The sequence below is a fragment of the Cherax quadricarinatus genome, chromosome 48, assembly GCF_038502225.1.
Source record: "Cherax quadricarinatus isolate ZL_2023a chromosome 48, ASM3850222v1, whole genome shotgun sequence".
NCBI lineage: Eukaryota > Metazoa > Arthropoda > Malacostraca > Decapoda > Parastacidae > Cherax > Cherax quadricarinatus.
The window spans coordinates 26,489,315-26,499,932 of NC_091339.1; the positions used below are offsets into that span (position 1 = coordinate 26,489,315).

At 40.2% G+C, this 10,618-nt stretch overlaps 1 protein-coding gene across 1 annotated transcript in view; it reads left to right on the forward strand.

The window, feature by feature from the left end:
• The first annotated feature begins 36 nt into the window (after positions 1–36).
• Positions 37–10,618, forward strand: part of LOC128696096 (pre-mRNA-splicing regulator WTAP) — a 99,965-nt gene continuing 89,383 nt past the window's right edge. Inside the window, exon 1 of the mRNA XM_070095026.1 lies at positions 37–327. The gene's annotated coding sequence lies outside the window, so the exon portion shown is untranslated. The remainder of the gene's footprint in view (positions 328–10,618) is intronic.

The following is a 10,618-nucleotide window of genomic DNA, read 5'->3' on the forward strand; positions in this document are numbered from 1 at the left end:
CGTATATATTCAATTTTATTTGAATTTTCAAAGACTTGGATGTTCCAGAGTTAAAATTAGTGAAGTTTGGGTTTGTGAAAATATGTGGTTAAGGAGTCATATATAATTATTTTATAAGTTTCTGATACAGTATAACTATAGACTTTTTTAATTTTGAGATAAATTAGGAACTTATGGACCTCAGTGAGTGGTGGGGTAGAGTGTAGTGTTGATAAATGTCATAAATAAGTGGAAAATGAAATATTGAGTCCGGCAGTGAGGGAACATGGCGTCGCTATGTACACAGATATTGATATAACTGACTATAACGTTCCACTGTAAGCTCAGGTAAGCCACCAGCGACCTTCCCCATTACTGGTAACATACAGCTATCCTACATAATGGGAGGAGAGGGCAAGGGGTGTAGCATTCAGGGAAGGGGAGTGTTAAGAGTTAAGGGAGGTTAGTAAGTGCAGCTGGTGGTGGTCCTCGCCTCGCCTCCTAACTCTCTAAATGTTATCTTTATCACTTTGATATTAACTGCATAACCAGATAGTTTTGCATTGGTCTGGTGGTCACGGCTGGTCTCTGGCTAGTGAGAAGGGTTACTGTTAGAGGAACATGATAGTGTATTTCAGTAGGCCTGGCCCAAACTAGGTAGGCCTAACTCGTACCCAACATAAGATTTGTTCAGATTTTTAACCCACAGGGTTAGCCACCAAGGATAACCCAAGAAAGTCATTGCATTGTTGATGACTGCCCGAAATGCACATGCATGCTAGTGGCTTTCTTTTGATAGTACTTAATGTTTTACCACATGTAAACTACATTATTTTTCACACTGCATAAGGAAATAAAACGTTTGTCTTGTTTGTTTATTGGGGTTCTTCAGTTTTGTCCCCCAGGATGTGACCTGTACTCCCTAGAATGCAGGAGGGAGAGAGACATGATTATATACACCTAGAAGATCCTAGAGGGAATAGTATCAAACTTGCACACGAAAATCACCTCCTATGAAAGCAATACTCGGCAGACAGTGCAACATCCCTCCAATGAAAAGCAGGGGTGCCACTAGCACGATAAGAGACAACTCAATAAGTGTCAGGGGCCAAGACTGTTCAACTGCCTCCCAGGATACATCAGAGGGATTACCAATAGACCCCTGGCTGTCTTCAAGCAGGCACTGGACAGGCACCTAAAGTCAGTACCTGACCAGCCGGGCTGTGGTTCATACATTGGATTGCGTGCGGCCAGCAGTAACAGCCTGGTTGATCAGGCCCTGATCCACCATGAGGCCTGGTCACAGACTGGGCCACAGGAGCGTTGACCCCCAGAACTCTCTCCAGGTATACACCAGTGAACTAACACCCAGGTACCTACTTACTAGTAGGTGAACAAGGACAACAGGTGTAATGAAACATGCCCAATATTTCCATCCACCCATGGATTGAACCACAGGATCTCATAAGAACATAAGAAAGGAGCACTTCAGCAGGCCTACCAGCCCATGCTAGGCAGGTCCAGATCACCTATTGGCCTAAGGAAACTTCTGCGCCAGCCTTTGTCGGGTGTGGATGTCTCGCTCTCACCTGAGTATCAGTGACAAATTTTCCCCACTCTCTCTGGGACGTTTGTCCTCGTCAACATTGCTCACTGGGCACATTACAGGAGGGTTTCCATCATCGGCTAACTTTTAGCAGCTACATTTTTTCCATTCTTCAGATAATTCTTTTATAGTTTTGGTGAGAAGCCAGTTACTGAGCTTTGGGGTTGTGGGCATACTGCTCTGCTGGGGCTTGATAAGGAGGTCAACCTGATCTAATTGGGAACTTCTAGTTCCTGGTGGTTAAGGCTCTCGCTTCACACAGTGAGGGCCCGGGTTCGATTCCCAGCCAGAGTAGAAACATTGGACGTGTTTCTTTCACCTGTTGTCTATGTTCCCCATCAGTAAAATGGGTACCTGGGTGTTAGTCGACTGGTGTGGGTCGCATCCTGGGACACTGACCTAAGGAGGCCTGGTCACAGACCGGGCCGCGGGGGCGTTGACCCCCGGAACTCTCTCCAGATAAACTCCAGATAAACAAAGGAACTCTTGTTCCTTTTTCTTTCATTGCCCAGCTTTGGGCAACAACTCTTCCTGTACATCAGGAAGTCGGGCTCGACTTTTAAAACTACACAATGTTTCAGCTTCAGTGATGCTACTTTGGAGTTTGTTCCACACATCCACAACTCTGTTACCAAACCAGTGCTTTCCTATAGGCTAGAGCATTGCCTACAGAGATTTGATACTGGTGAAGGGCCAAGGATTTAAGGGATAAGAGCTACTCTCCCCTTCCTTGCTTCAAATCTGATTACCTTCCATGTCTTGTGTTCCATATTACCTGTACATGTTTAGTGCTTCCCCTTAAGTATAATCCCTTCCTCAGATCAGGTCTGATTGCCTCCCATAGTATAGCAACTTTCCAGGACTACTTTTTAAAACAGTTTTTGTCAGAACCATCTAAAAGGAAATTATTTTTTTCTGGGAAACTAGGATTCTCTGCTAAATAATCTTTAGGTCAAGAGCTTGGAGAAAGCAGTCACAAATTACTTGCATTCAGTATCTCATGGCTATGGTTTACAACACTGTATGACCATTTTGGATTTAGCATTTGCCTTGATTATAATAATAATACTGTAATAACAATAATAATATAGGTGCACATCCATTTATCCGAAACCCATGGGGCCTGTATTGTTTCGAATTTCAGACTTTTTTGAATTTCAGAATGATTCTCAATGCCATGTGGCGGCATGACCCAGCATGGAGATGACTGATGCTCCACACTGTGAAAAAACTTTACTTTTCGGAGCTTTTCAGATTTCAGAATTTCGGATAAAGGGATGTGGACCTGTAATAATAATATAGTTTATGACCACTACTATTCAGAACTCAGGCATTAGTTTACATTTCACAGTATGTAAAGCTGTTCATGTATACATTACAAAATAAATATTTTTTATGCAAATTGTTTTGGGAGATGCAAAATAGTACCAGTACATTCATCATGGTTGTGCAGTATATCCACTAATCACTGCTTAGTACTGAGTCATGTTGCACACCTGGCTAAATGTAAACAGACACAGGTCATTATGTGCTTTATTCCTGGGATAATCCTGTCAACATTACCACATCATATTCATAACAGGAAATATACTTATCTCTGTTGGAATTTGCTATTTATCAGCAGCAGTAATGCCTTAGAAGGGTTTCGAGAGTTTCCTACTCTTGCAGGCCATCCCCAAACCAGGCTTGCCTGGTGCTTGCCTGATCAACTGGTCATAATAACATAATAATGCTAATGAAATTTTGAACAGCAACTCATTGGCAGTGGGTGGCTGGGTCACAGTGTCACCACTAATAACACTAACCCCCACACACCTGGACCAGTCCACATCTTTTCATCACTTCAACTTGACCTGACCTAGGATAATAATGGTGGAGGTGATAAAAATTAAGTAAATCTCCCTATGAAAACATTGCCCTCTCATAAGTGCCCTGTATACAGGCGGGCCCCGCTTTTACAGTACTACTTGGCTTTACCGAGTTTTGCTCTACACTGTTTCATTAATGCAGCAGTTTTCAGTTATACTCATTCTTCATTAACCCTGACTTCCTATAATAAATATATTCACCACTCGTTATAAGCTTTGGATGAAAATATGTATTTTAAAGTAAGTAATGCGTGTACTGTATATGCATTTTTAAGGCATCTCTCTATTGCTCACTTAATATCCTTAATATGTATACTATATGATAATGTAAAACAGCGACTTTGCATTGTTTTTCATATGTTTTTTATAGTTGTATTTACGATTTCTTGGTCTCATTTGATAGAATGGAAGATATATTACAGAAATAGAGATGATTTTAATTGGTTTTAGTACTGGAAATGGCTTGAAACTGAGCTCAAAGTAGCGGAAATGTTAAATTTTTGCCGATGTTCAAGAGTAAACAAATGACCTCACACGTCTAATACACGCCTGCTGGTGGGTCTAATATACGTTCACAAATGTGGTGATATTATTTATACAATTACTACAATATTGCATAAGAGTAAATCTTCTATTTTTTTTGGTTTGAATAAAAATTCATTATGTGAATAAAAAATCAAAATGTAATTCATTAGTAAAGCCTGAAAACATAACTAATGCACAGAAGAAATGTTAGTTTAGTGCGAGGAATGCCTGCATTGTTTATTCTGGACCCTATTTTGAAATTGGAGTATTTTGAACTTTGCATTAAATTGGCCAAATTATTCTTGTACGTACTCAGTAGATAGAATAGAAGTAATACTAGTGAAATAGCTAAGAATTTGGTCGACTGGAATAATGTAATTGGCCTAAAATGGGAGTCAAAGTCGGCAAAATTGCCGATGTGTAAATATCGCTGACACAATAAAATTCGCAAGAGCATAATTTCGTCAATTTTCCATCAAATTTCGTACTTTTTTATTTTATTACCTTCAGAAAAAGATTCTCTACCATTTCATAAGAAAAAATAACAAAATTATTTTTTGGAAATTCTTGGACACTGGTGCACACTGAAATTTGGCCTCTGGTCCCTGAAAGGGTTAATAATAATAAAAGTAATAATAATAATAATAATAATAATAATAATAATAATAATAATAATAATAATAATAATAATAATAATAATAATAATAATACATGCATACATGCATACATGCATGCATGCATACATACATACATACATACATACATACATACATACATACATACATACATACATACATACATACATACATACATACATACATACTACTGTATAGAAAGCCGCTTGTTATGCAGAGCATTTCAGGCAAATTAGGTCAGTTTTGTCCCAAGATGTGACCCACACCAGTCGACTAACACCTAGGTACCCATTTTATACTGATTGGTAAACATGGACAAGAGGTGTCTTAAGGAAACATGTCTTAATGTTTTCCAGCCATACCGGGGATTCAATCTCCGGACCTCAGTGTGTGAGCTGAATGTGCTAGCGATCGAAGTACCGGACACCTTGGACAATAGTGGATTTCAAATGATTTTCCACTGTGGATCCCCAAGTACAGATGCTATAAGTAAGGTATGGATAGCTGTGTGGGCCAGTGGGCCACCAGCAGCAACAATCTAGTTGACCAAGCAAGCACCAGGTGAGCCTGACGCAAGGCCTGGCTCCAGGAGTAGAAAAAACTCGAAACTCATCAGAGGTATATCTCATCAATACAGGACAGTCAATACAAATACAAACCCAACTCTGAAATTCTTCCTGGATAACTGCAGCAGAACAAAATAGACATAATATGTATATGCTACCAATACTTCAAATTCAAATTAAAACATTATTTCTTTGCATAGTATACAGTAAAATAATCTTTATTTACTACAAGTACATATACATGGTATACAGGCCTAGCTGATTTATTAAACAGAGTTGCAATAATGGGGAACAGCACATGTGCTGCTTTTTTGTACGTGAGTGGTGGCAAGTTATTTATGAAGAGTGAGACTTTGGTAGGAGAGCTACATATGGAGTATGTATTTGGGTAATTTCCAGTCTCACTTGAGTATTTGAGGTTGGAATTTTGCTTGCTAGTTTTGATCCTATAAGTAGAGAAGAAGACATTAAGTTTGTTGGCACTGTCTGCAGGCTGGATGTGTAGTTTATCTCATTTAGTTAAGTTTATATTTGTTGTTGGACATTTTCTATATTCCAGGATTTTAGAGAGGGTTTTCCCAGGTCTTTTTCATATCCTCTTTTATTTTGTATACATAGTTGTTTAGACTTCCATATTAAATTAGTGAGGATTGATGTGTATTGTTTTGTCTGTTCTTTTGTTATTAAACCCAGTCTGAACTGTTTTTCATAGTGGTGTTTTTTATAAATGGATTTGAGGATATTGTTTTCAAGCCATTGGCTGTGATTTGCTTAGTTTTAATTGGACAATGCCTATTATAGAGGTTTTGGGTTTTATGAAGAAAATTTTTGACAAACTAGTGTCCATCAGTATCGTGGCTGTTAGCTAGTTCACTGTGCCAGTCAGTGTCACTCAATGCTGAAATAAAGTTATTTACTGATGACTCGTCATGAAGTCGAAATGAGATCTTACTAATGTCTTGAGGCAATTTACATAAAATAGTTATGAGGAAGGTGGGGTAGTGGTCTGTGGTGTTATCTGTGATTATCCCTGCTTTTAGTGGGGATATGGTATTGCTTCAGATATGGATTAAAGTAAAGGTTGGATACGAGAAGTGGGTCATAATAAGCGTGTATGCACCTGGAGAAGAGAGGAATGCAGAGGAGAGAGAGAGATTTTGGGAGATGTTAAGTGAATGTATAGGAGCCTTTGAACCAAGTGAGAGAGTAATTGTGGTAGGGGACCTGAATGCTAAAGTAGGAGAAACTTTTAGAGAGGGTGTGGTAGGTAAGTTTGGGGTGCCAGGTGTAAATGATAATGGGAGCCCTTTGATTGAACTTTGTATAGAAAGGGGTTTAGTTATAGGTAATACATATTTTAAGAAAAAGAGGATAAATAAGTATACAAGATATGATGTAGGGCGAAATGACAGTAGTTTGTTGGATTATGTATTGGTAGATAAAAGACTGTTGAGTAGACTTCAGGATGTACATGTTTATAGAGGGGCCACAGATATATCAGATCACTTTCTAGTTGTAGCTACACGAGAGTAAAAGGTAGATGGGATACAAGGAGAATAGAAGCATCAGGGAAGAGAGAGGTGAAGGTTTATAAACTAAAAGAGGAGGCAGTTAGGGTAAGATATAAACAGCTATTGGAGGATAGATGGGCTAATGAGAGCATAGGCAATGGGGTCGAAGAGGTATGGGGTAGGTTTAAAAATGTAGTGTTAGAGTGTTCAGCAGAAGTTTGTGGTTACAGGAAAGTGGGTGCGGGAGGGAAGAGGAGCGATTGGTGGAATGATGATGTAAAGAGAGTAGTAAGGGAGAAAAAGTTAGCATATGAGAAGTTTTTACAAAGTAGAAGTGATGCAAGGAGGGGAGAGTATATGGAGAAAAAGAGAGAGGTTAAGAGAGTGGTGAAGCAATGTAAAAAGAGAGCAAATGAGAGAGTGGGTGAGATGTTATCAACAAATTTTGTTGAAAATAAGAAAAAGTTTTGGAGTGAGATTAACAAGTTAAGAAAGCCTAGAGAACAAATGGATTTGTCAGTTAAAAATAGGAGAGGAGAGTTATTAAATGGAGAGTTAGAGGTATTGGGAAGATGGAGGGAATATTTTGAGGAATTGTTAAATGTTGATGAAGATAGGGAAGCTGTGATTTCATGTATAGGACAAGGAGGAATAACATCTTGTAGGAGTGAGGAAGAGCCAGTTGTGAGTGTGGGGGAAGTTCGTGAGGCAGTAGGTAAAATGAAAGGGGGTAAGGCAGCCGGGATTGATGGGATAAAGATAGAAATGTTAAAAGCAGGTGGGGATATAGTTTTGGAGTGGTTGGTGCAATTATTTAATAAATGTATGGAAGAGGGTAAGGTACCTAGGGATTGGCAGAGAGCATGCATAGTTCCTTTGTATAAAGGCAAAGGGGATAAAGGAGAGTGCAAAAATTATAGGGGGATAAGTCTGCTGAGTATACCTGGTAAAGTGTATGGTAGAGTTATTATTGAAAGAATTAAGAGTAAGACGGAGAATAGGATAGCAGATGAACAAGGAGGCTTTAGGAAAGGTAGGGGGTGTGTGGATCAGGTGTTTACAGTGAAACATATAAGTGAACAGTATTTAGATAAGGCTAAAGAGGTCTTTGTGGCATTTATGGATTTGGAAAAGGCGTATGACAGGGTGGATAGGGGGGCAATGTGGCAGATGTTGCAAGTGTATGGTGTAGGAGGTAGGTTACTGAAAGCAGTGAAGAGTTTTTACGAGGATAGTGAGGCTCAAGTTAGAGTATGTAGGAAAGAGGGAAATTATTTCCCAGTAAAAGTAGGCCTTAGACAAGGATGTGTGATGTCACCGTGGTTGTTTAATATATTTATAGATGGGGTTGTAAGAGAAGTAAATGCGAGGGTCTTGGCAAGAGGCGTGGAGTTAAAAGATAAAGAATCACACACAAAGTGGGAGTTGTCACAGCTGCTCTTTGCTGATGACACTGTGCTCTTGGGAGATTCTGAAGAGAAGTTGCAGAGATTGGTGGATGAATTTGGTAGGGTGTGCAAAAGAAGAAAATTAAAGGTGAATACAGGAAAGAGTAAGGTTATGAGGATAACAAAAAGATTAGGTGATGAAAGATTGGATATCAGATTGGAGGGAGAGAGTATGGAGGAGGTGAATGTATTCAGATATTTGGGAGTGGACGTGTCAGCGGATGGGTCTATGAAAGATGAGGTGAATCATAGAATTGATGAGGGGAAAAGAGTGAGTGGTGCACTTAGGAGTCTGTGGAGACAAAGAACTTTGTCCTTGGAGGCAAAGAGGGGAATGTATGAGAGTATAGTTTTACCAACGCTCTTATATGGGTGTGAAGCATGGGTGATGAATGTTGCAGCGAGGAGAAGGCTGGAGGCAGTGGAGATGTCATGTCTGAGGGCAATGTGTGGTGTGAATATAATGCAGAGAATTCGTAGTTTGGAAGTTAGGAGGAGGTGCGGGATTACCAAAACTGTTTGTCCAGAGGGCTGAGGAAGGGTTGTTGAGGTGGTTCGGACATGTAGAGAGAATGGAGTGAAACAGAATGACTTAAAGAGTGTATCAGTCTGTAGTGGAAGGAAGGCGGGGTAGGGGTCGGCCTAGGAAAGGTTGGAGAGAGGGGGTAAAGGAGGTTTTGTGTGCGAGGGGCTTGGACTTCCAGCAGGCATGCGTGAGCGTGTTTGATAGGAGTGAATGGAGACGAATGGTTTTTAATACTTGACGTGCTGTTGGAGTGTGAGCAAAGTAACATTTATGAAGGGGTTCAGGGAAACCGGCAGGCCGGACTTGAGTCCTGGAGATGGAAAGTACAGTGCCTGCACTCTGAAGGAGGGGTGTTAATGTTGCAATTTAAAAACTGTAGTGTAAAGCACCCTTCTGGCAAGACAGTGATGGAGTGAATGATGGTGAAAGTTTTTCTTTTTCGGGCCACCCTGCCTTGGTGGGAATCGGCCAGTGTGATAATAAAATAAAAATAAATTGTCAAGTAATGAAGCACTTGTCTCAGATTCTTGTTGGCCTGTTGATGGTAGTAGCAAGAAGTTGTTTATAGTGTTTTATGATGTTGGCTACTTGAGGTTCAGCTGCTTGGATAAGGTTTATGTTGAAGTCACCAGCAAGTATCAGGTGGTGTTTATTCATCTAAGAATCAGTTATAATTTTTTTTAGGTTTTTGCTGAATGTGTAAGAATTTGTGTGAGGTAACCTGTAGACTGCTCCAGGTGTAATAGGGTGTTTTAGTTTTTAGGTATACCTCTGATGGGTTTTGAGTCTTATTACTCTTGGAGCTTGGCTATGGGCCAGGAAAATACATGTATATATTCACCATTTTTGTTCTTGGTGCAAGTAGATTTAATACATTCTAATTCATCAGAATAGTAGATAGAAGGGCCACCTCTTAATTGATCTTGCCTACAGTTATGTATGGCTGTGTAACCAGGTAAGTCAAAGATGTCTGATAAGTCATGTTTGAGCCAGGTTTTGGTAAGTACTACAGTGGCCACAAAAAAAATCTATATTTACATAAAAATTTTTGGACAATAATACTAGTGCTTGGTCATCTTATCCTTGTTCTTTATCACCATCTGAAGTCGCCTGGTCATCGAAGTGGCAAGGGTGGAGAACAAGGAGGCGTCGATGTTGATTCCAAGCTTCGGTGCCTCCTTCAGGTCCATGATATTGCCGGGTCGAGCTTTTACAATCTCATTTTTCATCATAAGTCAGGCATTCTTGATAGGATTTAGGTCAGGGGAATTGCCTGGCCATTCCAAAACACTGATATTATTGTCCTTGAGGAACTTTTGTACTGCTTTTGACTTATGGGCAGGGGCACCATCATGCATAAAAAAAATCACACTCATGAATGTACCAAAATGTCAGCATGTGGTCCCTTAAGGATTCCTAACTTTATTGGCAAGCTAAGAGCTGTTACCTACATCAGCTCATTTGAAAGCATTTTTATTGTTATGAGACATTCAAGTAGGGAACAGGATGAAGTTGGAGCCATCTGTGGGCCAGCATTTTCATTTGATCAACTGACTTTATCTCGTTGACATCATTATGCTGTACGAATGTGTTCCATACTCGAGTCATCCTGGGTATATAGGATCTCAGATGGAGTGAAGTTCTGGAGGAGGGTACAGCCAGAGTGAAGTTGCTGCTTTCTGCCCGTCTTGTGGCATAAAAGCTTGTTTCCTGCTGTCCTCGAAGTGGATCCAAGTGTGGTACTTTGACAATATTGGCCTTGTACATAACAGTAAGGCCACCCACATCCCTCCTATGTTGAAGGCTCTGCTGAAATGACAGATCTATCCAGGATGGGTCCAGGCGAGAGATGAGACGTCTTGCTCTGTTCTCTACTCTGTCAAGCAGTCACAGATGAGAGGGGGGGCAGGCAAACCAAGAAAGTGAAGCATACTCAAGGTGCGAGCGTACTTGT